A 16612-nucleotide genomic window follows, 5' to 3' on the forward strand; every position below is an offset into this window, starting at 1 on the left:
GGTATGTGTGTGTGAAAGCATGCATGCGTGTGTGTGCACACAGGTGTGCCTGCATGCCTCTGGGGTATCAGTGTGCATGCATATGTCTGTAACATATGCATGTGCATACTTACGTAGACAAGCATATAAGCATGCATGCAGACATACGTGTCCCTGAACACTTCCCAGTGTGTGCATTTGCATATATGTCCCTTGGTGTGTATGTGGATATAGACTCACAGAACCATAGAATGATTTGGATTGGAAAGGACCTTAAAGATCATCTCGTTCCAAGCCCCTGCCATAGGCAGGGACACCTCACACTAGACCAGGTGGCTCAAAGCCCCATCCAACCTGGCCTTGAACACTGCCAAGGATGGAGCACTCACAGCTTCCTTGGGCAACCCATTCCAGTGCCACACCACCCTCACAGTAAGGAACTTCTTCCTTATACCTAACCTCAACTTCCCATTTTAGTTTGAACCCATTACCCCTTGTCCTACGTATCCTATATATATCCTATCCTGTATACACATGCATGTGCCTGTCAATCCCCACACAGAAGGATATAGCTAGTATACATATGTATGTGTGTGCATATATATAGGTGCATATATGCATAGATACACACATATAAAGGTGTGCGTGTGCGTGAACACAGTTGAATAGGCCCGCATCAGCGCCGGGCGCAAGGTAGCCACCTCTCTGCTCCCACCCCCGCTCCGCACTCCGCCCCGCGCATGCGCCACCCCGAGCTCCGCCCCGCGCCTTGACCAACGCGCATGCACCACCCCGAGCTCCGCCCCGCGCCTTGACCAACGCGCATGCGCCACCCCGAGCTCCGCCCCGCCCCTCGCGTCACCACCCCCGCGCTCTGCGCTGACCGCCGCTCCATGCGGAGGGAGCCCCGCCCCCCGGGCCCTTCGCCCCGTTGCCCTCTTCCAACATGGCGGCTTCCGCCTCATGCACGCAGGCACACAGGCGCCGCCCCGGCTCCCTTCCGCCGGGAGCCGCGAGTGAAAAAGGGGAAGAAACCGGCCCGGGAACTCTATGGTTTCTCGGGGTGGGTAGCGTGGAACAGCCGCCTTGTCCGCCCGCCCCTGCCCGCGTTGCACGCCGGGACGCAGCGGGTCCTCCTTCCCGCCCCCCTCCCCCACCCCCCGCCCGTCCTCCGAGCTTGCGCCGCGCCGATATCCGCGTTGCTCCCAAGATGGTGGCGCGGGGCTCGCTCTGAGAGGGAGCGAGTCCGCGACAGGAGGCGCAGCCGCGGGCCTGGCCCGCCCTCCCGCCCTCGGCAGGCCGCTCCCTCGTCCCTTCCCGCCAGGCCGCGTCCCTGTCTTCTCCGCACCGGGGCCCCGACGGCTTCTCCGGCGGTAGCAGCGGTGACGGCTCCTCGCCTGCGGCCCGACCCTTAGCGCAGCGCGGCCCCCGCATGAGCCCGGGCGGCGGGGGTGACCGGGAGCAGCAGGCCGCGGCGCCCAGGTCGGTAGGCGCTGCGCAGCGCCCGGCCCGGGGGAGGGCCAGTACGGGGGATGGCGCCCGGCTCACGCCGGCCCTGAGGGGGAGGGAGCCGGGAAGCGGCCCTGCCCGTTTCCCTCCGCTTGGGAGATCCACTACCGGGGGTGGGGACGGCAGGCGTCGGCGGCAGGGGTGCGTGGCCCCGGTGGTCATCCCCCTCCGCCCGTGAGGCACATGGGTGCGGGGCCGTCCTGTCTCTCCCCAGAAGCGGGAAGGCCGGGCGGGCGGGTGGGTGGCTGGCTCTGGGCTGCAGCTCGCCTCCAGGGAGAACTGGGCTTGCTGAGCGACCTTGGGTGAACCTAGCCTGTGCCTGCCTCAGTTTCCCGGTTCCGCGGGGCTGCCGTGGGCACGGGGCGCCTGGGTGCTCTCGGCATGGCCAGCTGGGGCAGCCGGGGAGGTGCGGGTGTGTGAAGTACTGCGAGGGTGCGTAACTAGTGTGCAAGGCCTGCTCAATAAAGTAGCTGTGCTCACTTGCTCCTGTTACCTTTGATCCAGTCTGAAGAGTCGGATCTTCTAACCTGTGAACAAACTGCTTTGCTGGTAAACGGGATCTGTCACTTCCCGCTGCAGGACTTTCGGCGTTCCGTTTTTAAGTGTAGCGGCAATATTTCTTTCAAGGGAGCTCTGTGGGGCGTTACATACAGTTCACAGCTGATTTGTATATCTGGTGTCTAAGATGAGGTGATTTGGTCATTCAGAAGTTAGTACTGCTGAGGGAATAAAGCATGGTCCACAGCTCTTCTTTAAGTGGCAAGAACCTGTAATCTACAGACTTCTGGTTATGCTACTTTTTTTTTTTTTCCCCTTCCCCTCTAGTTAATGGAAATATTTTTTTTTTTTTTGTTTTCTTCTGTGTAAGCTGTGTTATAACTCTGGAAGAAAACCTATGTCTTTTACATCACTTCAGGAATGGTCTCTGTGTCTGTGTGGAAACTTCCCTACCTCAGTAGGTGGCTGTGCAAACCTGAGGCTCTGTGAGAGTCAGCTTGTCAGATTAGTTCTGCCATGCCTCTTGCAGGTCTACCAAAAAGTTCCTCAGTGGGAAATTTCATTTGATTTTAGCTTTGAGTCCTAACAAAGTAAAATGTACGTGACTGTATTGTTATTTTACGTTTTTTTTTTATGTTGCTGACTGGTTTGAAAGGGAGAGGTCTAAAACATAAGATTAAGTTACTAATTCATGCAAATAGCATCCAGTTAGGGATTCCACACGAAGAGGGAAGCTAAACTCTAGGTTGTGTTGTTAGACATCTATGACTGGGTGAGATAACAGAGGTGGTGAGAGGTACCCCTTGATAAGAATGAAAACTGCTGGAAAACAGGCTTTACAGTTTTAACAAACTGCTTAGTTTGGACGGTAGCACGGAATACTCTGTGCCCTTTCATCTTGGAAACAGTTGAAGGTTTGAAAATACTGTGAAACTTGGAGTGTGTTGAACTGAAAATAGGAAATGTGCATTACCAAATTGCTATGGATATTCCACAGTTTTCCTTACACTCATTTGTCTTTTAAAAAGAAATGCAGTTTGCAATGCCTATGACTTGTCTTTGTAACAGTAATGTTCTGTCAATTTGATATAGACAAACCTTGAAAGAAAATCAAGACCACTGCTTAGGTTTACAGGTCTGAAATATACCTTTAATTGAAATTATTTCCATGCAGTATTATGGGATGCTTCATCTCTCTTTTATTAATACCTTCTATTCCACTCTAAATGTTTGTTGTTTAATGTAGTATCGTTCATACTAGAATCAACAAGTTTTTTTTTTTTCTGTTTACCAGCATTGTTTGCTGGTTTTCCTTGCTGAACTATCCCTAGTATCTCCCAAGAGTTTATAAATAAAAGCATCAAGCTAGATGGCAAAATAGTTTGATTTGTTTGGGATTTTCTAGGGGCATGATTCTGGGACTGTAAAGAAAGTGACTGAAGGGAAGGCAGGCTTGAAACAGCAGAGGAGTTTAACTTGTTCACAGCAGTGTGTTTTAAAGCCTAGAGCTTTCAGTTCGGGTTCTCTTCAGAACTCTTAACATTGTGTGGGTTTGATCCTTTTTTTAATAGCAAACAAAGCTTTTAGTCTTTTTTTAATTACTGCCACTGCTTAAAGACATATGCAAATGATTATTCTTTTGTGGATGGGATTTAAAACTCTGTGTGTATATTAAATACACCAAGGGATGTTCTCAGCTTGTTAGAGCACCTTGAGTGAGATTGTCCCTGTTCTAATTGACTTGAGGAAATAAAACAGATTCTTTTTCTTTTGGCTTCACATTTGGTAGGAGAAAGCCTTTTTCAGAATTATGAAATATGTACCCCAGTAGGAAATCATGCTTATTTCACTATGATTATTTGCTTTTTAACCTTGTAACATTTTGTATAAACAATAGTGTAGTACACAATGTGGCATTTAATGTGGAATGATTATAATGTTTACATTTTTATAACTGCATCAAATATGCATCACCTTAGTTTTTGCTATGGAGTAATTTTTTTTTTTTTTTTTTCCCCTCTGCTACTTTTGGTTTAAGTTTATTTAGTGAATGTTCAGAGAGAATTAATCTTTTTTTTAAATGCAGCAAATGTCTTTCCCTCTCACCACAGCAGTGTATTCATACACGGAAAGATAAAAGCCACTAACTCTTAAAACTAGAACATTCAATTGAGGGACAAGGGGAAAGAATTCCTAAAATATGTAGGCATATATGTCATTTTCAATGTCAGTATTTGGTACTGTGGGCCAGGTCTTTGCTTCACTTTAGTTAATTAATTGATACCAATTTTTAAACAAATGAGATATTTTACACCTTTTTCTGAAGTATCCAGTATATTTAAGGTAGCTGTGAGTTTTACATAGAAGTGTTGAAAGATTTTCTGTCAGTTATCAAATGCTGGTTTGTACATGGAAGAGGGTAATACATTTGCTGTCAGGTTCTGTAACAAATAATTTAGAATATGATGTTTACTAAAAAAAGAAAAAAAAAATAATAATTTTCTCCCCCACTCCCAGGAGAGTGTTGTAAGCTTTGCTAAATATTTGGTTCCCAGAAACAACAGCAGTGAGCAAACCACATGCTAGAAGTGGCTTTTCGTCACCTTAATATTTTGACCTTAACTTTTACTGCATTAACTTCTTGTACTTACAGGCAGTGCCTGACAGCCTTATAAAGCTGTATTGCCCATGAATAAAAGTTTTGAAAAAAACAGGCTCATATGAACAATAATGTGTGCAGTGTATCTGGTTGGTCTGCAGAAAGTCAGCAAATGCAGTGTAAAGGTAACATTTTGTAATGAAGCAACACTTCAGTGGGCTGGTAAGATGTTTCTTCAGGAAAATAACTTTGTAGGATAAATATTTAAAAGATAAAATCAAATAATGTTGGGATCCAGGATTCGTGGTTAGCAATACAATACGTGACCAAATAGCACTTTTAATTGCTATTTTTGAATAGTTCCACCTTCTTGTGGCTGGGAGTTGACAGGGCTTATTAACAACTTACTTGTTGCAAAATTACATTATAAATTAAATATTACCATGGTGTTCTGTCTCACAAATACTTGTGAATTAATCTCTGAAAGGAAGTGTTAACTAATTCTTACTTTTAATAGGTTGAGCCTGCTTCCCTGTATTATGAAAACTGCTGAATGGAGGAAGAGGGTGGAAGTCAGTCTTTAGCAATACTCTTTCCATTACCATCCTGCATGGTTCTTTACCTGTGTTTTACAGAGTGTTGAAGAATTAGGAGAAGCTGCAGTTGTTCAGCTGGGTGAACTAAATGGGTGGCTTGCCTCTGGACCCTGACTCTCACTTCACTGTCTTAGGTAAGAGGGGTGACCTGCTTCTTTTGAAGCAACTTGCATTTCCTTAGAGCAGGTGTATGTGTTTTAAGAGAAACTTCTAGTTCGTGAAGCAGTGGTTTGGGTTTTTGATTTTGTTTTGTTGTTGGGTTTGGGTTTTTTTGTCACCTAGTGGCTTGAAAAGAATATCAACAGCATGTGGCTGTTCTAGAATTTTCTTTGAAAAGCACTCCTATTTGTATCCTTCCACATACCTTTGAAAACATGCTCTGTGTTGACATACTTTACCTTGGAGAATCATGCTTATCTTGTGTGGTATTTCGATAGTGGAACTGTTCCATAGGTGAATTACAGCAGTGATGGTTTAACACAAACTTGAACTGATATACCAGCTGACTGCTTGATATTGAGGGTATAACTTTTTTCATGGAATCATAGAATAGTTTGGGTTGAAAGGAACCTTTAAAGGTCATCCAGTCCAACCCCCCTGCAATGAAGCAGGGACGTATACAACCAGATCTGGTTGGTCAGAGTCCTGTCCAGCCTGACCTTGTATTTTTCCAATGATGGGGTATCTGCCACCTCTCTGGGCAACCTCTTCCACTGTTTCACCACCTTCATTGATAGAATTGCTTTCTTGTAATTAGTTTAAGTCTACCCTCTTTTATTTTAGAAGCATTACCCCTTCTTCTATCACAACAGGCCTAAGTTTGTCCTATTTTTCTTATAAGCCTCCTTAAGTACTGGAAGGCTGCAGTAAGGTTTCTAAAGTCTACCTGGAACCTTCTCCAGGCTGGACCACCTCAGTTTGCTCAGCCTTTCCTCATAGGAGAGGTGCTCCTGCCTTTTGATAATTTCTGTGGCCCTTCTCTGGACCTGCTGCAACAGATCCATGTCTTCCCTGTCTCTAGGACCCAGGAGCTGCGGGCACTATTCCAGCTAGGGACTCACTAGTGCAAAGCAGAGGAGCAGGAACACCTCCCTCAACCAGCTGGTCATACTTCTTTTAGTGCAGCCCAGGATACAGTCAACATTTAGGGCTGCGAGTGCACATTGTCAGCTCATGTTCATTATTTTATCCACCAGTACCCCCTAAGTCCTTCTCAGAGGCACTCTGTATTGATATCACCCAGCTTGTATTGATACCAGGTATTGCTCTGACCCAGGTGTAGGTTATTGACACTTGGCTTTGTTGAACCTCATGAGGTTTGCCTGGGCCCACTTCTCAGGCTTGTCCAAGTCTCTTTGGATGGCATTGCATCCCTCAGGTGTGTCAGCTGCACCACTCAGCTTGGTGTCATCTGCAAACTTGCAGAGGGTGCACTCAAACTGTCCATATTAAACAGTACTAGACCCCGTACAGACCGCTAAGGAGCACCACTCATCACTGATCTCCATCTGGACATTGAGCTGTTGACTGCTGCCATCTGGATGCAGCCATCCAACCAATGACATTTTGAAACACATGCTGGTTGTCTTGAATGACCTCCCTGTCTTCCATGTGTCTTTGTGTTCAGTCCTGGTGTGACATGTCAAACCTGTGACCTAAGTACCTACATAAGACAAAGTATCAAAACCTGTGAGGTAATTTGAAACCCAGTTTAGGTTTGGTCTTGGTGGGCCTTGCCTCAACCGGTGGGATCACAAGCATAAAATCATGGAACCTGTATTTGGGTTTGGCTAATTGCATAGCTGCAATTAGTCCACATGATTTTATTCTGTCCTGTGAGGACTGCAGCAGGGCTCCTGCCCTGACCAAGCTAGAGTTCTAGGGACAAAGCTAGTTATTCATCTGTCCTTCATAGAGGAGATCACACTTCTACTCCCTTTGATGGACCCTTTTTTGGACTTGTTGATACTCCCTTGATAATCGTTTCATTAAAGAAATTGGTGAGATGAAATGAGAATGATGAACGAGCACCCCTTTTCCATACCTTTAGGAGCTGTGTGCAGGGGAGGCACAAGACCTGCGTAACATGTTGCCAAGCTTGCACAGTGCTGAGAGATGCCAGACTTGTCCAGGCAGCTGGGCTCTGGCACTGCTTGTGTACTTCTGCTCTGGTATGCTTTGTGGGACCCAGGTTGGAGCAGCTGCAGTTCAGCAGGCTTGGGGTGTCAGGGGGTGGTGGAGTGCCTCTTAAAGGAGCTGAACTTCTAAAATGGTCTGCAGGTCAAAATACCTCAGAAAATGCTACCATAGTTGTAGACAAGTTTTTCTTCTGCAGATGGTTAGTCATGTGCAGGAGCTGATAAATGCTTAAAATATTTTGATTTTACAGTATGGTAATTTTCATTTTCTTAAAAGCTATCAAACTTTTACAAAGCTAGATAATATTGAAGAGGTCTACCACTACTTCAGAATTTCTGTTTTCAGTATCATGTTTCCAGCTTTCTTATTTGTATAGCCATATTCAGATAATGACTACTTTTTACTTCATAGTGAAATCTCTTGAGGAAAATTGTGGTAATAAATGCTGTGGTTTAATATGTGTGTATACCCTATTTTATTTTTAGGAAGTCCATGGTATATGAGCATACACAGGCTGCAGTGGCAGCACCTAGATGTGTTTCAGCTGTTGTAGCAAAACTTACCTATTTGGGACCATGACAATACATACTTACAGTCTGCACAATCTGCAAGTCCCATCAGAGTTCAAGGTCATGGGAGCTCCTAAGGGAATGTGTCACTTCTGTGAAATAACTGGTATTTCTTGGTTGTAAAGGTTGAGTCGTTCACATTGTAAGGTGGTGATAAATACTCCATTTGTGTGGCTCCCCTGACCTAAATATCTTACTGAAAGAAGGGTGTTTGTGAATACTTGGTGGTTTTTTGTTTGGCTAATGTTATGTTAAGTATGTCACTCATGGAAGAAAATCATTATTTAAAATCACAGATGCTCTAATACAATTTCAAATACAGAATGCTACATAAAATACCTACCTTTTTTTAAGGGTAGCACTCAGAATTTTTTATCTTGCTCCTGTCTTGTGACAGTTACTGCAAAAAAAAAAAAAGTGGAAAACATTGTTTAAGGACCAGATAGAGGTGATTTCATGATGTCTTGCATCAAGCCAGACATGAAAGTTTCAAAGTACTTTTTGTAATTTAGAATTAATTTCTTAAATATTTTGCAGTTCTGTACATTAGAGTTTGGTTAATTCACTAGCTTAGCATCTTTGTTAATATTCAGTGTGCCTTGAAGTCTCCTCTTATTGAAAATATATGACAGTTGTAAACAAGCAGCTCTTTTGGCTCTGGTCATGTGATACATCAAGATTTCTTCTTGTTGAGTGGAAGGAAGCAAGTGTGTTAGCCATGCTTTTAGTCACATTTTCCATTTGCATTTTTTTTTTTAGGTAGTTGTGCTAACCTAATGCTAATTAATGAGTACTAAAGGTGAATGTTGAAGCACATCTGACTTCATTAAATTATTTTCATTCCTTTTAGACAAGCATTACAAATTCTGTATTTCATTTTTATGTTGGTCATGTAGCCTTTGAGTGTAGTTTTTTAGTAGACTGCTGAACTCCTGCTTTGCTCTGGTGGTAGCTGGTGGAGGGAGTTTGAAGAAAGAGGATTAGAAGTCCAGGAGCTTCGGTTTTGTGTTGCTGGAATTGCTCATCTGCTGCTAGCTACATGTTACTAAGCAAGTCCTGTGTCTTCCATCTCCTCTGCTGTGGTCTCATTTCTTCTGTAAATTGTACTTTCTTAAACTACATATCTTCAATTATGTTGGGAACCTTTGTTGTCTTCTCTCCTATTGCTGGATAATAATCATAAGATCTTGATAGATGTGTACTTTTGATACCTTTTCATGCTATACTTTGTGCTCTGCTCATACTCTATGCATACTGATGGTGCTTTTGTACCTTAAAGGAGACTGGAGTGACTTTTATATAGATGATACTGCTTTTATCTGTGTACATAAACAATTATATGCATTGGTGTTTGAGCTGGAAGTCTTGTGATACAAGGTGTGAAAATATTGGTCACATTTGTCAAAATATTTCTGAGTTTGCTTAATGGTATCACTGTGAAAAGAATTATTCTTTAATAGAATATAAAATAGATATTCTAGATTTCTGTTGGTACGGAGGAGAAGTGCCACCTCCAAACAGGAAAATCATCAGTTATTGTTTCATATTGTTTAAATAATTATTTGCTTTTTCTTCTGAATGGTACCAAAGTTTTATTGGTGTAGTTTCATAACATTAATTCATTAATCCTAATTGCACATAAATCCACATAATTATCCTAATTGTTTGCTGAAATAGCAGTCTTGTTTCATGAAACACGTAGGGTGCCCTGTTTAACTTTTTTCTTTAAGTACAAAAAATTGTGGACAAACTGTTAGTGGTGGAGAGAGTGCTTTACTGGCACAACTGTTTCAGACCAGGATCACCCCATTTCACATCCCTGATAAAGAACTGGGCCTTTGGTGTACTGGATCTCTGTGGTTTGACATCTTTTAAGGCAAACCTGAATGTACTCTTAAGGTAACCAGATCAGTGTTTCCTTCGTGGGAACTCCGATCTGTATTGGAGATCAGCCTGAATCAACAGCATTGGATTTGTTTATTCTAAATAGAGGTTTAGAACCTAGAAATTAAGTCTTTATGGTACTGAAAATGTGATACTCTGTGCCAAATAAGTAAGTTGGGTATTTTGGGTTTGTTTTTTTTCTTTTGAAAGTTGCTACTAGATTTCTTTATCTATATGCTTATTTCTCTCAGTTTTTTCTCCCTGGAACTGGTTGTGCTTCTAGGTGCTTGTTGAAGATGTTTGAAGTATGTTTTAGTCATATGTCTGTTGTTTGTTATGGCTTGCCTGAAAATGGATGAATTGTAGGGAAGTTTATTGAACTCCCAGTTTTGTGCAGCCTGGACAAAGATGTGGTTCTGTCTGTGACTTCTTTGAGCATTGGGTATTTTTTTTTCTAATGATTATTACCATTAGTTAATTAAAAAAAAAAAACCCAACAAAAAAACCACAATAAAAACAACAAAACCAAACAAATAGAACCAAACAAACAAAACCCCCAAAAGCCCAAAGAAACACCCCTCCCCAAAAAAAAACAACAACCAAACAAACAAAACCAAACCACAAACAAACCCTTCCCCCAAAAAAAAACCCAAAACAAAGAAAAAAACACCAAAAAAAAGGGGGGTGGGCAAGAGGGGGGAGAGAAGACCATGCCAGAATCTTCCAGAAGAAGGAAATTGATATTTATAATGAGCTAGATGAATGGAATTGTAAAACTCTATTGCATTACTGTGGAGGAAAGATTAGGGAACATAGTATGTACAGGCTTTCTGCTTTTGTATTTTCCCTAACATAGTAAATATTTTCTATTGTGGTTTTTATGGGAAGTATGATTTAGCTTGGGAAGTCATGATTTAGTTCTAGGTAGTCCTGTGAAAACAGGGGTTTGGACTCTTTATGGGTCTCTTCCAACTGGACATACTGTGTGATTCTATGTTTCCTTTAGTTGCAACTTGTGACTGATTGTATGTGTCATTTTGAAGTTTTATTGAACTTGTACCAAGCACAGTATGAAAACTGGAATGTAATTTTTATTTTTTTTTTTTGTAGGTACAAGAACTGTAGAAGCCCATTTTAAAATTTGAAAGAAAAGTTTCTGCAGCTCTGGAAAGATATGGTATGTTTATGTTTTCACTTATAGTGCATGTATGCTAATAAATATAATATGAAATAATTATCTTTTCCCTGGTTAAAAAAAATAAAAAGTTGAAAATAAAGTCAGGAAGAAAAATGCATTCATTTTTCCTGTATTTTTTTAGCTGTGATGTTTAGTAGTTAGGCCTAGTGCTCTAGAAAACTGACTTAATTGAGATTTTATTATTTTTTTTCCTTGGAGAATACTGAAGATTTGGTTTTGGTTTGTTCGGGGTTTTTTTCCTTCCTGCTGAGCACATTTATAGTGAGGCTTTTACAGGTTTTAGGAATGGCTTGAAAAATAAGCTCATAACTACTAGAAAACTTAAGTAAGCATCAGTTTAAGTTAAATTCGCAAATTGGAATGCTAGGAGCCAGCATTGGCCAGAGAACTTGTGGCTGCCCCATCCCCAGCAGTGTTCAATGCCAGGTTGGATGGGGCTTTGAGCAACCTGGTCTAGTGGAAGGAGTCCCTGCCCATGGCAGCAGGATTGGAACTAAATGAACTTGAAGGTCCCTTCCAACCCAAACTATTCTAAGAAATACGGAAATGTAGCCTTCATTAGTAGTGTTAACATCAGCTAATAGCATATGGCATTTTTTTGTCTAGGCTCTTGAATGTCCAGCCAGCTTAAAAAATATATACATGTATTACAGCAAGGTTGGAATCTTAACTTGTAGTTATTTTAATCTTCATTTTCTAACTTTATTCTGGTGTAGTCCTATGGAGATACCTGGTAGTACGGAATGACTGCGCCACCCTAGGGTTTCAAGTTCTGTAGTTCTGCAGCTTGGTACTTAGAGAATTGTGGAAGTTTCCTGCGTTGCTGCATTCAGAGAAACAATTACTGGTTGTTTTTTTTTTTTCTACCATATTAAATAGGTCTAATAATGTACATAAAAGCTCTATGTGAATATATGTAATATATAAAATTAACTGCTTCTAAGCTACATCCAAACCGGTTTTAATCACTTAAAACATGGGAAGAAATCACTTGACTGCTGATAAGAGTTTTACACGCCATGGGTGTATGTCTATGTTTTTGTTTTGAAGATATTTAACATATGAAAATATTTAAAGTTTTGAAATCTCAACCTTGCAGAAGGATTGTTTGGTGTCTGTGTTTTAAGTTCTGTTTCATAGAAAGCTATAGACAGGATTAATTCTAAGCTGTAACTTTAAATATAGTACGTGCTAATTAAAGATTGTAAATGACTTAAAGCTATAACATTACATTATCACAGTCCAGATGTTCCTGAGAGAATTGTATAAATTGGTCCTTTACTGTAGCAGGCATCTGGTAGGTAGCGTATGTTCATTTTTGCACCCACAGCACCACTGGGACCACCCACCTGCTTCTTGCTCTCCAGTTCAATACCAGTTGTGTGTATGATGATTCTTCTTCAAACCTAAACCGTTCTTTCTTTCTTGCCATTTTTGATACTGGCTGCTGTTTTCCAAATGTTTAACTGCTTGCCACTGTATGTGTGCATAGCCTGGGTACTGGTATGCACTTCATAAATTGGTAAAGAATTCCCCTCTAATCCCCCACAACTTGAGTAATGAATGCTAATGGAATGTCAGAAGAGCTGTATGTTATGCTACGGAATTGCATGATTGCTTGGTCTTAATATAAACTATATATAAACAAACATGCTGATGATACTGAAGAACTTGGTGAACAGAAACGTATTTTACATGGAAGGCTGCATAAAGGATGGGTAGCAAAAGAAAGCAAAATAACGAAGTATAAACAAAAGGACAGATGGAATAGAAGTTTAAATATTAAAACTGAAGTGAAGGTGTAAAACTTACCTGTTTGGAAAATAACTTGATACCTAGCCAGTAAAAGGAGAGCTACTAGAGGAAGTTTAAACAGATGATTGGATTTCACCTCCTGATGTAGGAGGGGCTTTCTAATCATAACTGTTTATCATTTTGGAGGGAGCCTGAAATAGCAGGCATAATTGAGTTAGAAACAAATGGCTCTGCTGCAAAACCAAGGAGTGTGTGTAGCAGAAAAAAACCCAGCTGTGGTCTAAGTGAAAAATGCAGAAACCAAAGATTATTTCAGGTCTTTCCCTCTTTTACAGAGGTGAATAAAATACATCTATGATCTTATTGAAATATCAAACCAAAACCAAATTGAAAGGGAAGTCTGATACCCAGAATTGCAGGGGTGGTTTTAGAAAATAAGTCGTGGGCCTTTAGCTTTGGCATTTAGGGAGGGAATGGGGGCAAACACTAGACTTTTTTCTGTTACTGTATGATTTCTGGACTGTTGACGTATGGGCAAAGTATGTATATGAATATTACGAGATAAAGCTTTTATGTAAAGCTATAGTTGATCTCTGTATATCAGGATGCACCAAATTCTGCATTTATTAAACTCAGTAACTTGCGTTTTTACTGAAGTGTAAATTCCAGAATGGTGCCAGCTTTAATTTGAAGGTAGAAGCAAATTCAGATCCCTACCCCGAATGATTTATTCGAGTGTTAATTATCCTTGCTGTCCTGCATGTTTCTCTTCCTACTCTAATTTGAATTTGTCAGCCTTCAGTTTCTAGTCATATGGTGGTTTTATATGCTTTCTTTTAATTGGAAGCTCTTTTTTATGTATTCTTTACATGCAGTGAGAGGACTTAGTTACTTCCAGTATCCATATTGATTAGCATGATTAACTGAACTTTTTCCATTATCTAATCACAAGGCACTTTTTCCTATATTCATGCTGTCTTTGTGACTCTTTTCTGCTACTTCTAGAACACTGCTGAAGAATATTGAATAATTGGAGAACTGGGCACAAGTTTTGAACATGTCTGAAGTACTTTATGTAGATGAACAGGCACTTTTCCAAGAGCCCTTCATATCAGTTGTTCTAGCTGTAATACTGGGAGCACGTGTGTGCTTGCATATCAGTTACGACTGTTTTAATCACTTTAGGTTGGCATTCTCCAGGATAGAACCCAATTCTTTTGGTCTTCTAATTGTATGACTTTGTATTTGCTAGATGAATGGTTTGGCTTACTAGGCACTGGGCGAAAAAAAAAAGTATAGATGCATTACTACTGTTTCTGCAGCTCCGTTAGGATTTATGTTATCAGGTTTTCTTAGTGGATGTTTTATTTTATTTTAGGATCATTCAACCTCCTATTAGTTGTATGAAGAAAACTTCAGGAATTATGTCTATTCATGTTTTCAGCTGGAAGCAGCATGCAGGCAATGAAAATAATGTCTTGATAAGGTCGAAAACATCAATTAAGTCTCAAACATGATTACTACTTCTCTTTTGTTTTTTTTCCCCCTCCCTTGCAAGTAGCAGTTAAGATGGAATTTAGGGATTTGGTGGGTAGTCTACAGTTTTCTCCAGGATACTTAGAACAATCTCAAGTTATAAGAGACCAGCTTTTCTATTAATTGTCAGTTCCTTTTTTGAAGTAGTAACCTAGCAAGGGAAGTTCTGAGGGTACCTTTTACTGCATAGATAACTGTTAATTTCATCGTGGTACTCAAAATCCAGAAGTGTATCAAATTCATTCTTGGAGGATTCAGAGTGATTCTTCAGAAAACATACGAAAGCTGTCTTTAGTGTTATCTTCATGAGATGAATGATTATTTTTAATTAGGCAACTCAAATTCTGGCACTGTAAGGTCGGGAAGGTCATGGTAGCTCTTTGTACAGGTGAATCACCCCTGTTTTCGTGAAATCACCTGTTAAAAAGAGAATCTTAAAAAGAAGAAAAATTGTATCAAAGATTACTTGGGTGGATACTTAAAATTCCTTTGTAAAAGGAACTTAAATTCTTACAAACGCCACCTCCAGCGCACCCATCCTTCAGTGAGGTCAGTAAGAAGTTATAGTTTAAATGAGAAAAGTGTTCCTTCTTTCTGGGATCTTCCTAGACCTCAGCTACTAGGTGTCAGCTGCCAGATTGCTGTGCTTTCACAGAAAATGAACATGAAATAACAGAGAAAGTAATGGGTATAGAAAATCCATGTAAGTGATAACTTTCAGTTAAGTGATTTGTACCTGGAAGTTTTTTGGCTTTATTTCTGATTGCTGACAAGTAGGTGCTTATGTTCTCCAAGGTGTGGCTTTAAGCTCTGTATGCTGAAGTTGGAGACCTCTTCTTGGCTCCTGTTTTTGATGCTAGACTTTGAGATTAAATGAAACATGCAAAGTGAAGATCTCATCAGGCTATGCAAAAAAGTTGCTTTTAGCCCCTTTTAATGCATCTGAATTTGTTTCTGACTTCTTGCTCTTTAACTCATTTATTATTTTTTGCCTCTCTTTGAGTTCAGAGAAACATTCTTTTCTGAAAATCTGCACCTTTGGCCCCTTGGAGAAATGGGTCTGAGTTGTCTCAGACTACTGCATAAACATTATTTATCCTGTTGCATCTTGATGAGGGCTATTCCAGGGAGCCACATAAGGTTCTTCAGATATATGGTTTGAGGGCATGGATCTTGTGTATTGCTTTGCTAGTTATAATAGGGGTTGTTGCAGTCCTGGTTGAATCTACCTCTTGTAAATAGTCGCTAAGCAGATACAGATGTGTCTCTACTGGAGCCTGCCCAGCCCCAAAGAGCCAAGCAGCCATCTCAGGTTTCTTGGACATACTCCACAGGCGCAAATTTAGATACATTCAGCTGCTCAGTGTGTTAGTGAAAGTCTAAACTGTAAGACATGCTAATCATAATTATAAAAACCTGTTTGAGTAGTAAGAATAAATATCTGCTCTGGGGCTTCTGTGCCTACCTTAGAAAAGGTAAGTTGCATCTAGAGTGTGTTTTGTAATGGAATTCCTGTGACAGAAAAGTAGTTGGTTTAGGTTAGTTTCCTATTCTTCATAATGTCAGTTTCCAGGATGCTAGTATTCTCATCAGTGTGGTTTCCCTTTCCTGATCAAATAGTGTCCTTTAACTCTGTTACTTGTTGTGGGGTTTTTGTTTGTTGGGGATTTTTTGGGGGTTTTTTTTTTTTTTTTGCTTTGCTTGGATCAACAATCAAAATGTCCTTTGTTCAAACTAGAATCAGAATAAAGGATCTTCTGATGGCAGTCTCCTTTACCACCTACCCTATGTTTCAACATGCTGGTCTCTTTGCCAGGAGAAACTACTCTGCTGATGCATGAATGAGTAAGGTTTTAGAAAAATTCTTTCATCTGTGCTAGGGAGTCCTTGCCTATCATATTCTATCCCAAGGAGGGGCAGTAAGGATGGGTGGGGAAGGTAGGACAAGAAGGAGGTAGAAGGGAAAATGATTCATTAAGATTTCTAGCATCTAGATTGTTGAAAAGTAGCATGAGATTCATAGAACCCATACAGTAAATCTAGTTTTAAGGTATCTTGTTACAGATTAGAAATGCTGTTACTACCCGTTTCAAAGCTGATTCAATCTGTAGACACAAATTTCACTACAGAACTTAGATAAGTTAACTTCACATTTGTGAGATTTGTGCCGGCTTGGATGCTGCCTCTGTTCACAGAGCTGCTATATATACTATGTTCAGGGGTATGCTAAATCTGACTAACAGAGTTGGAGCTATGTCAGGCCTGGGCACAAACTTGTCTTGGCCATGATTAGTAGAGGTGCCACCTCAGTGCACATTCTTTAACATTCCAAAATCTGATGGTTTTTGAA

General features: G+C 40.9%; 1 protein-coding gene across 8 annotated transcripts in view; it reads left to right on the forward strand.

Moving 5' to 3' along the window:
* Positions 1 to 1005: 1005 nt before the first annotated feature.
* Positions 1006 to 16612, forward strand: part of UBE3A (ubiquitin protein ligase E3A) — a 57520-nt gene continuing 41913 nt past the window's right edge. For 4 of the 8 annotated variants that reach the window (XM_065677630.1, XM_065677633.1, XM_065677636.1 and 1 more), the window contains exons 1-3: positions 1006 to 1461; positions 5221 to 5315; positions 10884 to 10950. The gene's annotated coding sequence lies outside the window, so the exon portion shown is untranslated. Of the gene's footprint in view, positions 1462 to 5220; positions 5316 to 10883; positions 10951 to 16000; positions 16108 to 16612 lie in introns of all 8 variants that reach the window. The other 4 variants (XM_065677634.1, XM_065677635.1, XM_065677637.1 and 1 more) reach the window with 2 other exon arrangements.

This window comes from Lathamus discolor, chromosome 4 (assembly GCF_037157495.1).
Source record: "Lathamus discolor isolate bLatDis1 chromosome 4, bLatDis1.hap1, whole genome shotgun sequence".
NCBI classification, from domain to species: Eukaryota; Metazoa; Chordata; class Aves; order Psittaciformes; family Psittacidae; genus Lathamus; species Lathamus discolor.